Source organism: Cherax quadricarinatus, chromosome 91, assembly GCF_038502225.1.
Source record: "Cherax quadricarinatus isolate ZL_2023a chromosome 91, ASM3850222v1, whole genome shotgun sequence".
NCBI lineage: Eukaryota > Metazoa > Arthropoda > Malacostraca > Decapoda > Parastacidae > Cherax > Cherax quadricarinatus.
In genome coordinates this window covers 2,866,737-2,888,420 of record NC_091382.1, presented here as the reverse complement: position 1 = coordinate 2,888,420, position 21,684 = coordinate 2,866,737, and the positions used below count along the sequence as shown (strand labels likewise).

Here is a 21,684-nt window from a genome sequence, read left to right as displayed (position 1 = left end):
TCTCGGGGGATGAAGGGGGGTGTAAAAAAAAGTTTTTTCCTTGTGAGAGGTTTTCCCAGAGTTTCCCGACTAGGAAACTGTTCAGAGAAAATGGTAACCTTGAGGCGCTGCTGTGTGGAACTTAGTCAAAACTTGTTAACAGGTATATTGTTAGAACTTCTGTACTTAGAACTTGTATACTTAATATTTCCCTTGCTTTTTCTCCTCGTATTCGTGCCTAGTTTCATTCCCTTCCGTCCCTCCTTCCTCATTCCACTATTATCTGCCTCCCTTCGCACTCTCGTTCCCCTCTTCGTCCTTCTATTATCCTGTATTTCTCACCTTTCTGTAAGTTCTCTCTGTATTATCCTAGACTCGTAAACCTAGATAGACAATTTTCTCAGTATACACGCCATGGGTCCTAACCTAGATAGTAGATAGTTCTCAGCAGATAGTCTCAGTGAGGACTACCATGGGATGCCTTTACTATGTACTCTTAGGTACTTCCTCCTATCGTTACTATGTTCACAAATCTGTTTCACAGTGTAGCTCTTGGTAGCATCACAGTGTAGCTCTTAGTAGCTTCACAGTGTAGCTCTTGGTAGCACCACAGTGTAGCTCTTGGTAGCTTCACAGTGTAGCTCTTGGTAGCATCACAGTGTAGCTCTTGGTAGCTTCACAGTGTAGCTCTTGGTAGCATCACAGTGTAGCTCTTAGTAGCTTCACAGTGTAGCTCTTGGTAGCACCACAGTGTAGCTCTTGGTAGCTTCACAGTGTAGCTCTTGGTAGCATCACAGTGTAGCTCTTGGTAGCTTCACAGTGTAGCTCTTGGTAGCATCACAGTGTAGCTCTTGGTAGCTTCACAGTGTAGCTCTTGGTAGCATCACAGTGTAGCTCTTGGTAGCATCACAGTGTAGCTCTTGGTAGCATCACAGTGTAGCTCTTGGTAGCATCACAGTGTAGCTCTTGGTAGCATCACAGTGTAGCTCTTGGTAGCATCACAGTGTAGCTCTTGGTAGCATCACAGTGTAGCTCTTGGTAGCATCACAGTGTAGCTCTTGGTAGCTTCACAGTGTAGCTCTTGGTAGCATCACAGTGTAGCTCTTGGTAGCATCACAGTGTAGCTCTTGGTAGCTTCACAGTGTAGCTCTTGGTAGCTTCACAGTGTAGCTCTTGGTAGCTTCACAGTGTAGCTCTTGGTAGCTTCACAGTGTAGCTCTTGGTAGCTTCACAGTGTAGCTCTTGGTAGCATCACAGTGTAGCTCTTGGTAGCATCACAGTGTAGCTCTTGGTAGCTTCACAGTGTAGCTCTTGGTAGCTTCACAGTGTAGCTCTTGGTAGCATCACAGTGTAGCTCTTGGTAGCATCACAGTGTAGCTCTTGGTAGCTTCACAGTGTAGCTCTTGGTAGCATCACAGTGTAGCTCTTGGTAGCTTCACAGTGTAGCTCTTGGTAGCGTCACAGTGTAGCTCTTGGTAGCGTCAGTGTAGCTCTTGGTAGCTTCACAGTGTAGCTCTTGGTAGCGTCACAGTGTAGCTCTTGGTAGCGTCACAGTGTAGCTCTTGGTAGCATGACAGTGTAGCTCTTGGTAGCATCACAGTGTAGCTCTTGGTAGCTTCAGTGTAGCTCTTGGTAGCATCACAGTGTAGCTCTTGGTAGCGTCACAGTGTAGCTCTTGGTAGCGTCACAGTGTAGCTCTTGGTAGCATCACAGTGTAGCTCTTGGTAGCATCACATTGTAGCTCTTGGTAGCATCACAGTGTAGCTCTTGGTATCATCACAGTGTAGCTCTTGGTAGCATCACAGTGTAGCTCTTGGTAGCTTCACAGTGTAGCTCTTGGTAGCGTCACAGTGTAGCTCTTGGTAGCTTCACAGTGTAGCTCTTGGTAGCATCACAGTGTAGCTCTTGGTAGCATCACAGTGTAGCTCTTGGTAGCATCACAGTGTAGCTCTTGGTAGCTTCACAGTGTAGCTCTTGGTAGCATCACAGTGTAGCTCTTGGTAGCATCACAGTGTAGCTCTTGGTAGCATCACAGTGTAGCTCTTGGTAGCATCACAGTGTAGCTCTTGGTAGCATCACAGTGTAGCTCTTGGTAGCTTCACAGTGTAGCTCTTGGTAGCATCACAGTGTAGCTCTTGGTAGCTTCACAGTGTAGCTCTTGGTAGCATCACAGTGTAGCTCTTGGTAGCTTCACACTGTAGCCTTGAGTTAGATGCCTTGTGGGTTCAAATGATATCGCCTTCTCATAATCGAAGGATCATGGTTCGATCCTGGGGCTGGTATAGACGTATAGACATATTTCTTTAAATCTCTTGTTCCTGTTCACCTAGCAGTCAATAGGTACTTGGGTGATAATCTGCTGTTGTGGGAGGCATCCTGGGAAAGGACCTAGGGATCACAGGGAAAATGAACCACACTGGCTTTCTTAGTAAAATGTGATACCATATGGACTTTGGCTCCAGTTCCTTAGATCAAGAGCTCTTCACTAGCATGAGGGTATCTTTTTTGTAAACGTTTCGCCATCCAGTGGCTTTATCAGTACATAATCGGAAGACAGTAGAACTATATACACAAAAGATGAGGTAATCAGTCCCTCAGCCTTGAAGGTGATGTAATGTGTACCATTTATTTTGTGACTTAGGAGAGTTTAAATGTATGAACGTGATTTAAGACCTGTGTAAGGATATATGCAAGTCTGTCATCAGTGCTGTATGGGAGTGCGTGTTGAGGCCGGAGAGGAACACTGGGGATGACTGGAGGTCGTAGCGTATTGAGAGACCTTTTGAGAGGGGGATCTTTTCAGGGTGGTCGTCAGACAGGGCCAAATACACTGCATGAAAAGCAGGGGTGTACAAAAAGGGTGCCCAATAAGTGTAAAGGAACCAAAGCTTTTTAAAACTCCCTCCCTTCATATAGTCTCCAAGACTGGTACGAGGATAATGTTCTCATTATCAATTCTATTATTTATCACATCTGCTAGGAAAATGATAGGATGGATAATGAGACCATTCAAAACTATGAATACCGAGGCACTGATCATTCTCTTCAAATCGTGAGTTCTCTCTAGGCCGGATTATTGCTGTACACTAACGGCCCCTTTACCTGGAGAGTTTACCTGGAGAGAGTTCCGGGGGTCAACGCCCCCGCGGCCCGGTCTGTGACCAGGCCTCCTTAGGTCAGTGTCCCAGGATGCGACCCACACCAGTCGACTAACACCCAGGTAACCATTTTACTGATGGGGAACACAGACAACAGGTGGAAAGAAACACGTCCAATGTTTCTACTCTGGCTGGGAATCGAACCCAGGCCCTCACCGTGTGAAGCGAGAGTGTTAACCACCAGGCCACCAGAGCCACCTTTCAAGTGGTCTGCGAAATTGCAGACCTGCAGATTATACAGAACTTTTACTGCACATATAAGTACCACAAAGCACCTAATTTACTGGGAACGGTTAAAGGCCCTCGACCTGTACTCTTTGGAACACAGGCAAGAAAGATGCATGATTATATACACTTGGAAAATCCTAGAGGGACTCGTCCCAAATCGACACATAGAAATCACTCCCTACGAAAGCAAAAGACGGGGCAGGCGGTGCAACATTCCCCCAATAAAAAGCAGAGGCGCCACAGTACACTAAGAGACAACATTGTCAGGGGCCCAAGACTATTCAACTGCCTCCCAGCATATATAAGGAGGATTACCAATAGACCCCTGGCTGTCTTCACGAAGGCACTGGACAGGCACCTAAAGTCAGTAACTGACCAGCTGGGCTGTGGTTCGTACGTCGGTCTGCGTGCAGCCAGGAGTAACAGCCTGGTTGATCAGGCCCTGATCCACCCCGAGGCCTGGTCATGGACTGGGCCGCGGGGTTGTTGACCCCCAGAACACCCTCCAGGTAAATATAGGAGACTTTTTGCCTGTCTTCATGGGAATGTCGAAAATAGTATAAATTATCGACAAGTTGATAATTAAGAGATATTTGCAACAGTTACGTATCTGCCTTGCTGAATAGACACGCAGGTGTTGCACACGCAGGTGTTGCACACGCAGGTGTTGCACATGTTTAGGAACTGACAGCTAGGGTGGATCCAGTGGGTCTTGCTAGTGCAAAACGTTTTACAAGGTTGGATAGGGTGTTGCTTTGGTCCTCCAGGAACTGTACATGTAGACAGCACCGACAAAATGAAGAATTAAACATACGTGTAACATCTGGGTATCTTTATTGTAGACGTTTCGCCCTCCAGTGGCCTGATCAGTATAAATTCATCCGGTAGTCGTGACTAAGGGGACTCTATCTCCAAGGCTGAAGGACTAATTACCTCGTCTTTTGTATGTATTTATCCTTTCTTCCAATTATGTCCTTGAATGTGTATTAATAAAGACACTGGAGGGCGAAACGTCTGCAATAAAGATACCCAGATGTTGATAAATTAGACACATACACAAATGGTTCTCTGAACCATTCATCTACAAACCCAGATGTTGCACATGTGTGTAATTCTTCCGCAGAAACTAACACTGAGACTGCTCTTTGGATATAAAGGGTCAAGGACACGTCTCAGTCTTGTTTCTATTCTGATAGTACTGTGTTTTACTGAGGCTGATAGATTTTGTTATTGCTGATAGTTGAATGTTACATTGATGTTTGGTATTCTTACTGACACGAATGTTGAGTGATATGCCAGGTGTGAGAGCTCTGCCAGGTGTGAGAGCTCTGCCAGGTGTGAGAGCTCTGCCAGGTGTGAGAGCTCTGCCAGGTGTGAGAGCTCTGCCAGGTGTGAGAGCTCTGCCAGGTGTGAGGTCTTCCAGGTGTGAGGTCTGCCAGGTGTGAGGTCTGCCAGGTGAGAGGTCTGCCAGGTGAGAGGTCTGCCAGGTGAGAGGTCTGCCAGGTGAGAGGTCTGCCAGGTGAGAGGTCTGCCAGGTGAGAGGTCTGCCAGGTGAGAGGTCTGCCAGGTGAGAGGTCTGCCAGGTGAGAGGTCTGCCAGGTGAGAGCTCTGCCAGGTGTGAGGTCTGCCAGGTGTGAGGTCTGCCAGGTGTGAGGTCTGCCAGGTGTGAGGTCTGCCAGGTGTGAGGTCTGCCAGGTGTGAGGTCTGCCAGGTGTGAGGTCTGCCAGGTGTGAGGTCTGCCAGGTGTGAGGTCTGCCAGGTGTGAGGTCTGCCAGGTGTGAGGTCTGCCAGGTGTGAGGTCTTCCAGGTGTGAGGTCTGCCAGGTGTGAGGTCTGCCAGGTGTGAGGTCTGCCAGGTGTGAGGTCTACCAGGTGTGAGGTCTGCCAGGTGTGAGGTCTTCCAGGTGTGAGGTCTTCCAGGTGTGAGGTCTTCCAGGTGTGAGGTCTTCCAGGTGTGAGGTCTTCCAGGTGAGAGCTCTGCCAGGTGAGAGCTCTGCCAGGTGAGAGCTCTGCCAGGTGAGAGCTCTGCCAGGTGTGAGGTCTGCCAGGTGAGAGCTCTATTCAACTCTCAAAGGTACCTTCACCTATCAGTAAAACACCAGTGTTACTAGTGTTGTGTCATCCTGTGTGTTGCTAGCAGATCTTAAATAAGACTAGGCTGTAAAATAAGCTGAGGTAGGGTGTCAGCTGTTGTGTAAATAAAACGAGGTAGGATAACAGCTGTTTGTGCTGTAAATGAGTCGAGGTAGGTTAACTCTTGTCCTGTAAATTCAGCTATTTAAAAACTGTTTACAAAGGAAGCAGTTGCTTCTCTTGTTACTGTTTAAACCTTAAAGGTAACGCAATAATATTTAATGAGGATCATGTGTGTACACACACTCGCCTATTTGTGGTTGCAGGGGTCGAGTCACAGCTCGTGTGGGTGGGTGTGGTAGATGATGTGTAGAGATGTTATTAGCACTGCCTGACATATGTGTTTAATGAGGGTAATATTGACGTGTAGAAGTCACAGTACTGCAGCTGGAACAGTTCACAGCTATCCCCCCACAATTCACAGCTATCCCCCCACAATTCACAGCTACCCCCTCACTATTCACAGCTACCCCCTCACAATTCACAGCTACCCCCTCACAATTCACAGCTACCCCCTCACTGTTCACAGCTACCCCCCCACAATTCACAGCTAACCCCCACAATTCATACCCACTACCACCATTCTTACCACCACTCCCACAGACTACCACCAATCCTACCACCCACTACCACCAATCCTACCACCCACTACCACCAACTTCCACCACTCCCACAGACTACCACCAACTACCACCATTCCTACCACCCACTACCTCTACCACCAACTACCACCACTACCACAGACTACCACCAACTACCACCACTCCCACAGACTACCACCATTCCTACCACCCACTACCACTACCGCCAACTATCACCACTCCCACAGACTACCACCAACTACCACCATTCCTACCACCCACTACCTCTACCACCGACTACCACCACTCCCACAGACTACCACCGACTACCACCACTCCCACAGACTACCACCGACTACCACCACTACCACAGACTACCACCAACTACCACCATTCCTACCACCCACTACCACCAACTACCACCACTCCCACAGACTACCAGTAACTACCACCATTCCTACCACCAACTACCACCCACTACCACCAACTACCACCACTCCCACAGAATACCACCAACTACCACCACTCCCACAGAATACCACCAACTACCACCCACTACCACTACCACCAACTACCACCACTCCCACAGAATACCACCAACTACCACCCACTACCACTACCACCAACTACCACCACTCCCACGAACTACCACCCACTACCACCACTCCCACAGAATACCACCAACTTCCACCACTCCCACAGACTACCACCATTTCCTACCACCCACTACCACCACTCCCACAGACTACCACCAACTACCACCACTCCCACAGACTACCACCAACTACCACCACTCCCACAGACTACCAGTAACTACCACCATTCCTACCACCAACTACCACCACCAACTACCACCACTCCCACAGACTACCACCAACTACCACCACTCCCACAGACTACCACCAACTACCACCACTCCCACAGACTACCACCAACTACCACCACTCCCACAGACTACCACCAACTACCACCACTCCCACAGACTACCACCATTCCTACCACCCACTACCACCGACTACCACCACTCCCACAGACTACCACCAACTACCACCATTCCTACCACCCACTACCACCACTCCCACAGACTACCACCACTCCCACAGACTACCACCAACTACCACCATTCCTACCACCCACTACCACCAACTACCACCACTCCCACAGACTACCACCGACTACCACCACTCCCACAGACTACCACCAACTACCACCACTCCCACAGACTACCACCAACTACCACCACTCCCACAGACTACCACCAACTACCACCACTCCCAAAGACTACCACCACTCCCAAAGACTACCACCAACTACCACCACTCCCACAGACTACCACCAACTACCACCACTCCCACAGACTACCACCAACTACCACCACTCCCACAGACTACCACCAACTACCACCACTCCCACAGACTACCACCAACTACCACCACTCCCACAGACTACCACCAACTACCACAGACTACCACCAACTACCACCACTCCCACAGACTACCACCAACTACCACAGACTACCACCACTCCCACAGACTACCACCAACTACCACCACTCCCACAGACTACCACCAACTACCACCACTCCCACAGACTACCACCACTCCCACAGACTACCACCAACTACCACCACTCCCAAAGACTACCACCAACTACCACCACTCCCACAGACTACCACCAACTACCACCACTCCCACAGACTACCAACTACCACCACTCCCACAGACTACCACCAACTACCACCACTCCCACAGACTACCACCAACTACCACCACTCCCAAAGACTACCACCAACTACCACCACTCCCACAGACTACCACCAACTACCACCACTCCCACAGACTACCACCAACTACCACCACTCCCACAGACTACCACCACTCCCACAGACTACCACCAACTACCACCACTCCCACCACTCCCACAGACTACCACCAACTACCACCATTCCTACCACCAACTACCACAACTTTCGCTCATTTTGATTATAACCAAAAAATCGGCACATTAGAAGAAAAATGAGTTGGTTGTAAAAGTCTGGTGCTCAATTAGCCTTTCCAAAAAAAAACTTTTTTTGTGGCAGTGACTCGTAGTGAATTTTGTCTTTGATAAGTGTTGTTTAAATCCCCGTACTGCTGTTTCACACACACACACACACACACACACACACACACACACACGCACACACACACACACACACACACGCACACACAGCCACAGAGTAGTCAGTAAGTGGAATAGTTTGGGAAGCGATGTAGTGGAGGCAGGATCCATACATAGCTTTAAGCAGAGGTATGATAAAGCTCACGGCTCAGGGAGAGTGACCTAGTAGCGATCAGTGAAGAGGCGGGGCCAGGAGCTCGGACTCGACCCCCGCAACCTCAACTAGGTGAGTACAACTAGGTGAGTACACACACACACCCCAGTGAAGAGGCGGGGCCAGGAGCTTGGACTCCACCCCTGCAATCTCAACTAGGTGAGTACTAGGTGAGTACACACACACACCCCAGTGAAGAGGCGGGGCCAGGAGCTTGGACTCCACCCCTGAAACCTCAACTAGGTGAGTACACTCACACTCCCTACTGCCTTACTCTGTAGTGTGACCACATACACACTGGGCCAGGAGCTGTGACTCGACCCCCTGCAATCACAAAATAGGTGAGAACACTTTATTACTAATTAGTATTATTACTGTTATTATTATTGTTACTGTTATTACTATTATTATTACATATGGATGGTGCATTAAGACGAATGAAGATGATTTTAATCTGTGCCTGTCTGGGAAGTCGAGAGTACAGGTTCGAATTCTATAGGTTCGAATTCTATAGGTTCGAATTCTATAGGTTCGAATTCTATAGGTTCGAATTCTATAGGTTCGAATTCTATAGGTTCGAATTCTATAGGTTCGAATTCTATAGGTTCGAATTCTATAGGTTCGAATTCTATAGGTTCGAATTCTATAGGTTCGAATTCTATAGGTTCGAATTCTATAGGTTCGAATTCTATAGGTTCGAATTCTATAGGTTCGAATGCTATAGGTTCGAATGCTATAGGTTCGAATGCTATAGGTTCGAATGCTATAGGTTCGAATGCTATAGGTTCGAATCCTATAGGTTCAAATCCTATAGGTTCGAATCCTATAGGTTCGAATAATATAGGTTCGAATCCTTCACACTTGAGATAAGAGGGATATGAATGTTTAATATTCCTTGTATTCGTAGTGTCATAGCATGTGAGAAGTGGTGGCCAGACTTTAACATGGGTGTGAGGCATTTAAAGGTTACTGCGAGGAGGAGGCTGGAGGCAGTACAGATGTTCCAGGACAACATGCGGTGTGATTATTATACAGTGGGCTAGAATTTAATCTTTTAGTAAGGTTGGAGCAGAATAGGATCACGAAGATGGTATATAAATATGGGTGGACGGAAGGAGAGGTAAGTAATGTCCCTAGGATGGGTTAGAGGGATGGGTTAAGGGAGGGCTTTAGTTGTCGAGGCTTGAGCTTCCCACAGCCTTCTTAAATCTGGGTGGGGATATTCTTGGGATTTGACGCGTTGTTGGAGTGTAGGCAAGTTGATATTAAAGGATTCGAAGAAATGGGTTAGCCGTGGCCCCCCAGATTGTTCAACATCTTACCAGAAGATATTAGAAACACTGCTGGAACAAGTGTAGAAGTCTTCAAGATATCAGAAACACTGCTGGAACAAGTGTAGAAGTCTTCAAGATATCAGAAACACTGCTGGAACAAGTGTAGAAGTCTTCAAGATATCAGAAACACTGCTGGAACAAGTGTAGAAGTCTTCAAGATATCAGAAACACTGCTGGAACAAGTGTAGAAGTCTTCAAGATATCAGAAACACTGCTGGAACAAGTGTAGAAGTCTTCAAGATATCAGAAACACTGCTGGAACAAGTGTAGATGTCTTCAAGATATCAGAAACACTGCTGGAACAAGTGTAGAAGTCTTCAAGATATCAGAAACACTGCTGGAACAAGTGTAGAAGTCTTCAAGATATCAGAAACACTGCTGGAACAAGTGTAGAAGTCTTCAAGATATCAGAAACACTGCTGGAACAAGTGTAGAAGTCTTCAAGAGAAAACTGGACAAGTATCTTCAGGTGCTAGATCAACCAGGATATGTGGGTCAGCGGGCCACCAGCATCAACAACCTGGTAGTTTGGGCAAACACGAGACGAACCTGGCCCATGGCTGGGCTCCGGAAGTAGACTGGATTCTGAAGGATGGGTGGGAATGTTACAGCTCGGGAGGTCATCTGAGCTGGGATGTTAGTACACTGCTGGTACCCAGGAGCCACCAGCAGCAGCAGCAGCTGCGGCGGCAGGAGCAGCAGCAGACAGCGTGGCACCCAGGGACCCTCGGCAGTCGTGGAGGTGGCAGCAGCAGAGGCAGACAATGTGGCACCAAGGGGTCCTAAGCAGCAGTAACAAACAGCAGTAGATGGCGTCGCACACTTTGCCCTTCAGTAGTGGCAGCATTGGTGATAGCAACAGCAGTGGTAATAGCAGTAATGGTGATAGAGCAGACAGCATGGCACCCAGGGGTGACGGGGGGGGGGACCCACCCTACACAAACATTCGCCTGCTCACAGCCAGACATAAGCCAGACATCACAGTTTTTGCTGCCAGATTTCGTATCGCAAAACCCTCGTTTCCTCTTTATTTTATAGACAAATTACGGGAGCGACCATGTTGTCTTGGGACTTTCTACCTGTGGTATGAGCCGGGGGTCACCGCCCCCCACGACCCAGTCTTAGACCAGGCCTAGTCTGGTTGTCGGTGCTAGTCACGCGCAGCGTAACGTACGCACTACAACCTGGCTGATCAGGAACTAGAGGCCATCTTGGAGTATACAACAGCATAGAGCCGGAAGCCGGAGTAGGTGCAAAGGTTTGCAACGAAACTAGTCCTAAAACTGAGGGGAATAAGGAGAGGCTAGAGATCAACCTAAAGACACCTAGGGGTTTGTTAGTAAGGGAGGGTGTTAGTCTTGGTCCCTTTACACTTATCTCAGTGTATTCGTTGACGTGTGCTGTAGTCTAACCTAAGCTGCACAGTACTGCACCAACCTGTGGGGTTGTGCCCGTGGCCTGGGGTTGTGCCCGTGGCCTGGGATGTGCCCGTGGCCTGGGATGTGCCCGTGGCCTGGGATGTGCCTGTGGCCTGGGATGTGCCTGTGGCCTGGGATGTGCCTGTGGCCTGGGATGTGCCCGTGGCCTGGGGTTGTGCCCGTGGGCTGGGGTTGGGCCCGTGGCCTGGGGTTGTGCCCGTGGCCTGGGGTTGTGCCCGTGGCCTGGGGTTGTGCCCGTGGCCTGGGGTTGTGCCCGTGGCCTGGGGTTGTGCCCGTGGCCTGGGGTTGTGCCCGTGGCCTGGGGTTGTGCCCGTGGCCTGGGGTGTGCCCGTGGCCTGGGATGTGCCCGTGGCCTGGGATGTGCCCGTGGCCTGGGATGTGCCCGTGGCCTGGGATGTGCCCGTGGCCTGGGATGTGCCCGTGGCCTGGGATGTGCCCGTGGCCTGGGATGTGCCCGTGGCCTGGGATGTGCCCGTGGCCTGGGATGTGCCCGTGGCCTGGGATGTGCCTGTGAGATTGTGATACTACTGGTGGACAAAGTCCTACATTTTGCTATGTTTCGCCCAATAATGTTTGAATAAGATGTACGTAGACTCCCACTGTGGGAAATAGCCCTACTGTGGCTACGATAATTTTCAACTCTTAAATGGCAAGGTACACCAAAATATCACTGGGTGGCATCCAGTGGTCTCTTTGGACCACGGGGCTGCATCCAGTGGTCTCTTTGGACCACGGGGCTGCATCCAGTGGTCTCTTTGGACCACGGGGCTGCATCCAGTGGTCTCTTTGGACCACGGGGCTGCATCCAGTGGTCTTTGGACCACGGGGCTGCATCCAGTGGTCTTTTTGGACCACGGGGCTGCATCCAGTGGTCTTTTTGGACCACGGGGCTGCATCCAGTGGTCTTTTTGGACCACGGGGCTGCATCCAGTGGTCTTTTTGGACCACGGGGCTGCATCCAGTGGTCTCTTTGGACCACGGGGCTGCATCCAGTGGTCTCTTTGGACCACGGGGCTGCATCCAGTGGTCTCTTTGGACCACGGGGCTGCATCCAGTGGTCTCTTTGGACCACGGGGCTGCATCCAGTGGTCTCTTTGGACCACGGGGCTGCATCCAGTGGTCTCTTTGGACCACGGGGCTGCATCCAGTGGTCTCTTTGGACCACGGGGCTGCATCCAGTGGTCTCTTTGGACCACGGGGCTGCATCCAGTGGTCTCTTTGGACCACGGGGCTGCATCCAGTGGTCTCTTTGGACCACGGGGCTGCATCCAGTGGTCTCTTTGGACCACGGGGCTGCATCCAGTGGTCTCTTTGGACCACGGGGCTGCATCCAGTGGTCTCTTTGGACCACGGGGCTGCATCCAGTGGTCTCTTTGGACCACGGGGCTGCATCCAGTGGTCTCTTTGGACCACGGGGCTGCATCCAGTGGTCTCTTTGGACCACGGGGCTGCATCCAGTGGTCTCTTTGGACCACGGGGCTGCATCCAGTGGTCTCTTTGGACCACGGGGCTGCATCCAGTGGTCCTTGGGACCACGGGGCTGCATCCAGTGGTCCTTGGGACCACTTGGGGCAGTAGAGGGTGAAAGGAGGTGTGTCACTCCGTAGACTTGTCAGTCACAATCAATACACCGTCTCTCTCTCCACTTCCCCCACCTCTCCACTTCCTTCTTCCCAATACGCATTTACTAGGGTATAGGTATGTCCTGAGAGTATGTTTAGGCTTCGGGTAGTGGGGGAAAGTGTGGGGGAAGTGTAGGTAGGAGAGATAGTGGGGGTAGATAGGTAGGTACCTAGGTGTGTATTGTGTGGGTGGGTGTGTGTGTGTATTGCGCGTGGGTGTCTGTGTATTGTGGGTGTATTGTTTTGGTAGGTGTTTATAGTGAGTGTGAGTGTGTGTGTGTGTGTGTGTGTGTGTGTGTGTGTGTGTGTGTATCGTAGGTGTGGTAGGGATCGTAGGTAGGTGTGTAGATGTGGCATAAATGATGACATTCTCATATTTACCCCATAAGACTATAAGATCCTTCACCATTATTTACCACGACCCTCTAACACGACCCTCTAACACGACCCTCTAACACGACCCTCCACCACGACCCTCTAACACGACCCTCTAACACGACTCTCTAACACGACCCTCCACCACGACCCTCCACCACGACCCTCCACCACGACCCTCCACCACGACCCGCTAACACGACCCTCTAACACGACCCTCCACCACGACCCTCTACCACGACCCTCCACCACCATCCTCAGAGCATCAAGATGGTAGCAGCATCCAGGTGTATACATCAGAGATGATCCTACAAGTAGGGAACCAGGATCAACGCTTGATCAATACTTTCCTGCCAAGACCCTTCTTCCAATATTTATTTGTCAAGGATAAGTGAGCGATGGTCCCTGGGGTGGCTGGGGGCCATGGTGCTTTCCAGAGGGCCATAGTGCCCCTCCAGGGGGCCATGGTGCTTTCCAGAGGACCATGCTGCCCCTCCTGTCTTCATGTTACCACTGTTCTGTACTAGACACTCTTAAATTCTTAGCCAAGAATGACCAAACCTCTTGGTAGATGGCCTGATCAACCAGACTGTTGGTCGCTTTTCGGCAGTTGAGTATATCTTGCGCCCTCTGACGCCATTATATGAAATTATTGTGTCTGCAGGTAAGACGTGTCAGTAAGAGATTCCTAGGTGAGGTAAATGTTCCGTTTATCTTGTATAGAACACGTGTTCCCTTCAAGACTCCTCTTGAAGGGAACCATGCTGTGTCTTTGTACCATACTAAGACAGTACCATAATGTCGTAGTATTTTACAAACACAGTATGATACCGTCTTTGTACCATACTGCCTGACGGTACTACAGTTTTCAGCGGAATTGCTAGTGACAACAGAACGGTTATTGGCACCTAGGATGGCCTAGATAACAGGGGGTGTGGCTAGCTGGGCTCTTCTACTTAAATACTAGATCATCCTGGATTGTGGGAAATAATACTGACAAGTTTGGCGAGTTAGTGGAGCTAGTGTAGGTATGAGAGCAGTGTAGGCGTGGGAGTAGCGTAGGCGTGGTGGGGGCGCTGCTCCCCCGAACGTGTTGAATATGTTAAGATCAGTCTTGCGTTCGCCAGCCAACATCCTGTGATTCTTCAGCATCTTCCCTCTTTTCCACACTGTGTGGCTTCATATACACCCTGTTCGCCCTCCTGGAGGAATACCACAGTGTGGTGTTGCCTGTGTGCCTGCCACGCTGCTCTGTGTGGGAATAGTGTGTGTGTAAGCGAGAGAAGCAAATGTGTGCGTGTCTGTGTACGTGTGTGTAAAGGTCTGGGTGACGGTGTGAGAGCGAGCCTCTCTCAGTGCCCTGTCTTCCTTTACCTGGAGAGGATCTGTCACCTTCCACCTCTCACTCTCTCTCACACTTCCCCCTCAAATCAAACTCATCTGTGGGCCATAGTGGCCAGTGTGGCCACTGGCTTAATGGGGCCACTAGCGTCTCCGTGACCTTGGCCACACGTGTTAGATGAGTGGACAGTGTTTGACTTCACCTCAGGATTAAATCACCTGTCTGCTGCTTGTATGAGGCTGTTCCCATGTAAGTAACCCTTCTCATTCACCCCAGCATGTAGTCTCATTACTTCCCATTCCCCAGGTGCTGGGGAAGGTGCTGGGGAATGGCCTTGAAGTTCGCCGATGATAATTGGAAATTGTATGAATGCTGTCTTGTCTGTCATATATATTTAATGTATCTTGTGGTGTTATTCATTTGTGAATGAATTAGTTGACCCTGAAATAATGTTCGTATCAGTGTTTTGTGACTCGGGAAGATAGGTATCAGTGTTTTGTGACTCGGGAAGATAGGTATCAGTGTTTTGTGACTCGGGAAGATAGGTATCAGTGTTTTGTGACTCGGGAAGATAGGTATCAGTGTTTTGTGACTCGGGAAGATAGGTATCAGTGTTTTGTGACTCGGGAAGATAGGTATCAGTGTTTTGTGACTCGGGAAGATAGGTATCAGTGTTTTGTGACTCGGGAAGATAGGTATCAGTGTTTTGTGACTCGGGAAGATAGGTATCAGTGTTTTGTGACTCGGGAAGATAGGTATCAGTGTTTTGTGACTCGGGAAGATAGGTATCAGTGTTTTGTGACTCGGGAAGATAGGTATCAGTGTTTTGTGAAGCAGGGAGATGTGAATCATTCTTATACTACTGCTACCAGTACTGGTACAATATTTAACCTGCTACCAGCACTGGTACAAGATTATTCAGCTTGGTACCAGCACTGGTACAAGATTATTCAGCTTGGTACCAGCACTGGTACAAGATTATTCAGCTTGGTACCAGCACTGGTACAAGATTATTCAGCTTGGTACCAGCACTGGTACAAGATTATTCAGCTTGGTACCAGCACTGGTACAAGATTATTCAGCTTGGTACCAGCACTGGTACAAGATTATTCAGCTTGGTACCAGCACTGGTACAAGATTATTCAGCTTGGTACCAGCACTGGTACAAGATTATTCAGCTTGGTACCAGCACTGGTACAAGATTATTCAGCTTGGTACCAGCACTGGTACAAGATTATTCAGCTTGGTACCAGCACTGGTACAAGATTATTCAGCTTGGTACCAGCACTGGTACAAGATTATTCAGCTTGGTACCAGCACTGGTACAAGATTATTCAGCTTGGTACCAGCACTGGTACAAGATTATTCAGCTTGGCACCAGCACTGGTACAAGATTATTCAGCTTGGCACCAGCACTGGTACAAGATTATTCAGCTTGGCACCAGCACTGGTACAAGATTATTCAGCTTGGCACCAGCACTGGTACAAGATTATTCAGATTGGCACCAGCACTGGTACAAGATTATTCAGCTTGGTACCAGCACTGGTACAAGATTATTCAGCTTGGTACCAGCACTGGTACAAGATTATTCAGCTTGGTACCAGCACTGGTACAAGATTATTCAGCTTGGTACCAGCACTGGTACAAGATTATTCAGCTTGGTACCAGCACTGGTACAAGATTATTCAGCTTGGTACCAGCACTGGTACAAGATTATTCAGCTTGGTACCAGCACTGGTACAAGATTATTCAGCTTGGTACCAGCACTGGTACAAGATTATTCAGCTTGGTACCAGCACTGGTACAGTATTTTTCAACCTTCTCAGACTGCCATATCCACTAATTGCCGTTAATTGCAACAACCTAGTTGATCACTCGTGCACTGTAACATGCGACTATGGTTAGATTACGTGTTAGCATAAACAGGCTCGTTGATCAGTCATCCAAAAGGCTTAATCCGGGACCAGCCCCCTGGGGCAATAACCCCGGGAGTTGACTACAGTGGTTGGCTACAGTAGTTGAACGCGGGTGTGAGGTATCCCGTAGACTGTAGTAGTCTGACGTAGACCACTTCTGTAGACCACTTCTAACAAAAATGTTGATAAATTAGACACTTTTCGCCACACTGGCTTCATCAGTCCTAAACAAAGGAGAATGGTGAAGATCGACTCCAGGCTGAGGGACTGATTACCTCACTCTCCTGACTGGCCAAAGCTTGGCGTGACTACCTGGTAACAAGTGATGGAAATTTGTCTTTATGAAGGTTAAAGTAGAGGTGATAATCGGATTATGTAAATAATAGTGGAAATACTGTACACTACTATACCCTCCTCGCAAGTGTACATTGTACACTACACCCTCTAGGCGAGTATACTACTCACATGACTGTTACTGTGCACCACTATACATACACGTGGTAGTTGGGATACACTGCTTTATGCATATGGGTGTTAATATACACTACACACATTGTGGCTGGTATTCATCACTATACAAACATTGGTGCTGGTATGCACCACTATACAAACATTGGTGCTGGTATGCACCACTATACAAACATTGGTGCTGGTATGCACCACTATACATATATGGGTGGAGGGGGAGGCGGGCCTGGTCTTCGAGCGGGCCTGGTCTTCGAGCGGGCCTGGTCTTCGAGCGGGCCTGGTCTTCGAGCGGGCCTGGTCTTCGAGCGGGCCTGGTCTTCGAGCGGGCCTGGTCTTCGAGCGGGCCTGGTCTTCGAGCGGGCCTGATCTTCGAGCGGGCCTGGTCTTCGAGCGGGCCTGGTCTTCGAGCGGGCCTGGTCTTCGAGCGGGCCTGGTCTTCGAGCGGGCCCAGTAGACACCATGAGTGTTGACTTAGACACGTGTGCAAGATCTGGTTATCATTACTTGTAGACGTTTGGCCATCCAGTGACTGTATGAACACAAATTCAAGGACTTAATGTGAAGACTGTAGAACTACATACAAAAGACGAGCCTGGTCACAGACCGGGCCACGGGGGCGTTGACCCCATGGAAACCCTCTCCAGGTAATCAGTCCCTCAACCTTGGAGTTGGAGTTCAAACTCCAGTATATTGTGTGCCATGCACAGTGAGTGTTGGAGGCTGGAAGCAGTGTTTGACAATGGTGCTGGAAGCTCGCCTCTCACAGCCAGACTTAGCCAGGCGGGGAGGTAGCCTCCAGAAAGGTCTGTGTTGCCCTCAGCTCTGTTTACATTTCATTACATTCCAACTCAACACAGGAGATAAAAGTTTAAAGTGTACTTAACCGAGGGTTGGGGTGAGGTTTCTCTCTCTGCCCCGTCCAGGGCTGCCGGGCTGAAACCCCTCTTGAAGACCAACACAGTTTGTGACTTGATAAAGCCCACTGTGTGAGCGAAACATCGTCAGTAAGGGATCACATTATGCTGTATTTCTGTTTTTCCATGACACAGGGAGGGAAGGCAGCCAGGAAGGCAGTCATCAACCTTAAAAGATATGTACAACTAGCTTACGTGACACACACACACACACACACACACACACACACACACACACACACACACACGCACACGCACACACGCACACACACACACACATACACACACGCACACGCACACACACACACACACACACATACACACAGACACACACACACACATACACACACACACACACGCACACATACACACGCACACACACACATACACACACGCACACATACACGCACACATACACACACGCACACATACACACACGCACACATACACACACGCACACATACACACACGCACACATACACGCACACATACACACACGCACGCACACACACACACACACACACACACACACACACACACACACACACACACACACACACACACACCCCTCTACCGCTTCCTTCTCTCCCTCCTGTGTTTATTTCCTTCCATTCCTTCTCCCTCCCTATTTCTCATTCGTTTCCATATCCTCCCGTTTGCTCCTCTTCTTCCTGTTCTCTCTGAGTTTCATCACGATCCACTTTTCTGAGGATATTTAGAACTTTTAGTAACAGTAAATACTGTATCTTAGTGTTTTGTTTGTTTCTTTTGTTTGTTTTTGTAGGGTAGTGATTCTTACACCTTCCTTCTCTGTATTCGTCCCTCCTTCTGCCTCGCCATTCCTCCTACCTTCAGGTCAGACCAAAGGTTGAGAGGGAGGGAGAGAATGGACAGAGGGGGAGAGGCAGGCAGGGAGGGAGGGGGAGGGGGGGTAGAGGACACAGTGAAGAGCACAGGATGAGTGGAGTGAAGGGAGAGGACAGGTAATGGAGGAGTGGAGTGGAGGTAGTGATGGAGTAGAGGAGGGTAGCACCTTCATATTGTGTAAAACTGAAGCTTATTAAAAGTTTTGCACTCTGGAAGGATAGCCAGTTTTCCCTTTCCCGTCTCGTGAACGCGGGAATGGTGGGAGTGGGTAATGAATGGTGGGAGTGGGTAATGAATGGTGGGAGTGGGTAAGGAATGGTGGGAGTGGGAGAGAGGCTGCAGCATCGGGAATGTACTGTCAGTCAATCAGTCAGTGGCTGTGACAGAGTGACAGACAGGTAAGCCCATCACTCACAGGTCTGATCAGAACTTCTGGGAGTAACTCTGGACATATATGAAGTCAGATGATGATGTTACCCTGGGTTATTAATCCCAGGTGAGGGTCAGGTTACGATTAATAAGCCAGGTGTCCCAAGAAAGCCAAACAGTGTGGCTTACGGGAGGGCCCTGCTTACGTAGCAGGTTAGGTTCCGAGCTATTATAGGGCCCTGCTTATGTAGCAGGTTAGGTTCCGAGCTATTATAGGGCCCTGCTTATGTAGCAGGTTGGGTTCCAGGCTATTATAGGGCCCTGCTTATGTAGCAGGTTAGGTTACGGGCTACTGTAGGGCCCCACTTATACAGCAGGTTAGGTTCCAGGTTACTGTAGAGCCCCACTTATACAGCAGGTTAGGTTCCAGGTTACTGTAGGGCCCCACTTATACAGCAGGTTAGGTTCCAGGCTACTGTAGGGCCCCACTTATACAGCAGGTTAGGTTCCAGGCTACTGTAGGGCCCCACTTATACAGCAGGTTAGGTTCCAGGCTACTGTAGGGCCCCACTTATACAGCAGGTTAGGTTCCAGGCTACTGTAGGGCCCCACTTATACAGCAGGTTAGGTTCCAGGCTACTGTAGGGCCCCACTTATACAGCAGGTTAGTTTCCAGGCTACTGTAGGGCCCCACTTATACAGCAGGTTAGGTTCCAGGCTACTGCAGGACCCCACTTATATAGCAGGTTAGGTTCCAGGTTACTGTAGGGCCCCACTTATACAGCAGGTTAGGTTCCAGGCTACTGTAGGGCCCCACTTATACAGCAGGTTAGGTTCCAGGTTACTGTAGGGCCCCACTTATACAGCAGGTTAGGTTCCAGGTTACTGTAGGGCCCCACTTATACAGCAGGTTAGGTTCCAGGTTACTGTAGGCCCCACTTGTACAGCAAGTTAGGTTCCAGGTTACTGTAGGGCCCCACTTATACAGCAGGTTAGGTTCCAGGTTACTGTAGGCCCCCACTTATACAGCAGGTTAGGTTCCAGGCTACTGTAGGGCCCCACTTATACAGCAGGTTAGGTTCCAGGCTACTGTAGGACCCCACTTACATAGCAGGTTAGGTTCCAGGTTACTGTAGGGCCCCACTTATACAGCTGGTTAGGTTCCAGGCTACTGTAGGGCCCCACTTATACAGCAGGTTAGGTTCCAGGTTACTGTAGGGCCCCACTTATGCAGCAGGTTAGGTTCCAGGTTACTGTAGGGCCCCACTTATACAGCAAGTTAGGTTCCAGGCTACTGTAGGGCCCCACTTATACAGCAAGTTAGGTTCCAGGCTACTGTAGGGCCCCACTTATACAGCAGGTTAGGTTCCAGGCTACTGTAGGGCCCCACTTATACAGCAGGTTAGGTTCCAGGCTACTGTAGGGCCCCACTTATACAGCAGGTTAGGTTCCAGGCTACTGTAGGACCCCACTTATATAGCAGGTTAGGTTCTAGGTTACTGTAGGGCCCCACTTATACAGCAGGTTAGGTTCCAGGCTACTGTAGGGCCCCACTTATACAGCAGGTTAGGTTCCAGGTTACTGTAGGGCCCCACTTATACAGCAGGTTAGGTTCCAGGTTACTGTAGGCCCCACTTGTACAGCAAGTTAGGTTCCAGGTTACTGTAGGGCCCCACTTATACAGCAGGTTAGGCTCCAGGTTACTGTAGGCCCCACTTATACAGCAGGTTAGGTTCCAGGCTACTGTAGGGCCCCACTTATACAGCAGGTTAGGTTCCAGGCTACTGGAGGACCCCACTTACATAGCAGGTTAGGTTCCAGGTTACTGTAGGCCTCACTTATACAGCAGGTTAGGTTCCAGGTTACTGTAGGGCCCCACTTATACAGCAGGTTAGGTTCCAGGCTACTGTAGGGCCCCACTTATACAGCAGGTTAGGTTCCAGGTTACTGTAGGCCCCACTTGTACAGCAAGTTAGGTTCCAGGTTACTGTAGGGCCCCACTTATACAGCAGGTTAGGTTCCAGGTTACTGTAGGCCCCCACTTATACAGCAGGTTAGGTTCCAGGCTACTGTAGGGCCCCACTTATACAGCAGGTTAGGTTCCAGGCTACTGTAGGACCCCACTTACATAGCAGGTTAGGTTCCAGGTTACTGTAGGGCCCCACTTATACAGCTGGTTAGGTTCCAGGCTACTGTAGGGCCCCACTTATGCAGCAGGTTAGGTTCCAGGTTACTGTAGGGCCCCACTTATACAGCAAGATAGGTTCCAGGCTACTGTAGGGCCCCACTTATACAGCAAGTTAGGTTCCAGGCTACTGTAGGGCCCCACTTATACAGCAGGTTAGGTTCCAGGCTACTGTAGGACCCCACTTATATAGCAGGTTAGGTTCTAGGTTACTGTAGGGCCCCACTTATACAGCAGGTTAGGTTCCAGGCTACTGTAGGGCCCCACTTATACAGCAGGTTAGGTTCCAGGTTACTGTAGGGCCCCACTTATACAGCAGGTTAGGTTCCAGGTTACTGTAGGCCCCACTTGTACAGCAAGTTAGGTTCCAGGTTACTGTAGGGCCCCACTTATACAGCAGGTTAGACTCCAGGTTACTGTAGGCCCCACTTATACAGCAGGTTAGGTTCCAGGCTACTGT

General features: G+C 49.6%; 1 protein-coding gene across 2 annotated transcripts in view; it reads left to right on the top strand.

Annotated features, from left to right (window-relative positions):
• Positions 1-21,684, top strand: part of LOC128704883 (transmembrane protein 47) — a 253,133-nt gene that overhangs the window by 63,438 nt on the left and 168,011 nt on the right. The window contains exon 1 of one of the 2 annotated variants that reach the window (XM_053800086.2): positions 14,524-14,753. The exons of the other annotated variant lie outside the window; for it this stretch is intronic. The gene's annotated coding sequence lies outside the window, so the exon portion shown is untranslated. Of the gene's footprint in view, positions 1-14,523; positions 14,754-21,684 lie in introns of those variants that run through there. 2 annotated transcript variants of the gene reach the window in all.